General features: G+C 46.5%; 1 pseudogene; it reads right to left on the reverse strand.

The window, feature by feature from the left end:
- Nucleotides 1–308: 308 nt before the first annotated feature.
- On the reverse strand, nucleotides 309–578 carry LOC119625947 (dynein light chain 1, cytoplasmic-like; annotated as a pseudogene).
- Between the last annotated feature and the right edge of the window lie 572 nt (nucleotides 579–1,150).

A 1,150-nucleotide genomic window follows, 5' to 3' on the forward strand; every position in this document is an offset into this window, starting at 1 on the left:
ATTTACTGATTTATTTATTTATTTTTATATTTTTGAGATGGAGTCTTGCTCTGTCGCCCAGGCTGGAGTACAGTGGTGCCATCTCGGCTCACTGCACCCTCCATCTCCTGGGTTCAAGCAATTCTCCTGCCTCAGCCTCCCGAGTAGCTGGGATTACAGGCAGGTGCCACCACGCCCAGCTAATTTTTGTATTTTTTAGTAGAGACAGGGTTTCACCACGTTGGTCAGGCTGGTCTCGAACTCCTAACCTCAGGTGATTCACCCGCCTGCTGGAGTTACAGGCTGAACCACTATGCCCGGCCATGCTTTTAACCAGATTTGAACAGAAGAATGGCCACTTGGCCCAGGTAGAAGTAGATGAAGTGTTTGATTTCGTATGTCAGGTAACTACCAAATTTCCTCCCCACGATGCAATGCCAGGTGGGATTTTACTTTTTGTCAAATTCCTTCTCAATTTGAGCCGCAATGTCCTTCTCTATGTTATATTTCTCCAGCTCCTGAGTAGCTCACTCCACCGAGTCCTGTTGCATCTCTTCCAACATGTCCGCATTTTTGACCTTGGCCTTTTGGCGGCACATGGTTACCGCGGAGAAGTTGGCTGGCCGACTGCAACAGTCTCCTCGGGGAGATGCTAGCATCGCTCAGGCAGGGCTGGAGCTGCCGTGGCTACTGAAGCTGTGACGCATCTAACAGGAGGCACTATTTGTGCCACAGGAAGAACATCAGATTTGAAGTCTCAAGGTTCAAGTTTAAGACCTAGCTATTTTACTTACCACTGATGGAACCTTGGGCAAGGGCCTTAATTTTCTGAGTCTCACTTTTTTTTTTTCATCTGTAAACTAAGGGTGGTCATATTAACTTCCTCACGGAAGAGTGGAATGCTGCAAATGAGAGCATGTGTGAAGGCACTTCGAAAACGGTCAAGTACTCTCTCCATATGGCAATTGCCCTTGTTTTGCCTCATCATACAATGAGGAGCAGTGCATGAGCTCATCCACCAATGATCCCTCTTTTATAACCTCTTGTTCTGGGAAACAAGACCACTGAGGGGAAGCAAGTATTGTCACTGTTGTTTTCACCTACCCCATCATCGTCACCATCCCATCATGATAATTGTCATCATCACTGTTATTGTTGTTATTGTCATCAT

This window comes from Chlorocebus sabaeus, chromosome 20, assembly GCF_047675955.1.
Source record: "Chlorocebus sabaeus isolate Y175 chromosome 20, mChlSab1.0.hap1, whole genome shotgun sequence".
NCBI classification, from domain to species: domain Eukaryota; kingdom Metazoa; phylum Chordata; class Mammalia; order Primates; family Cercopithecidae; genus Chlorocebus; species Chlorocebus sabaeus.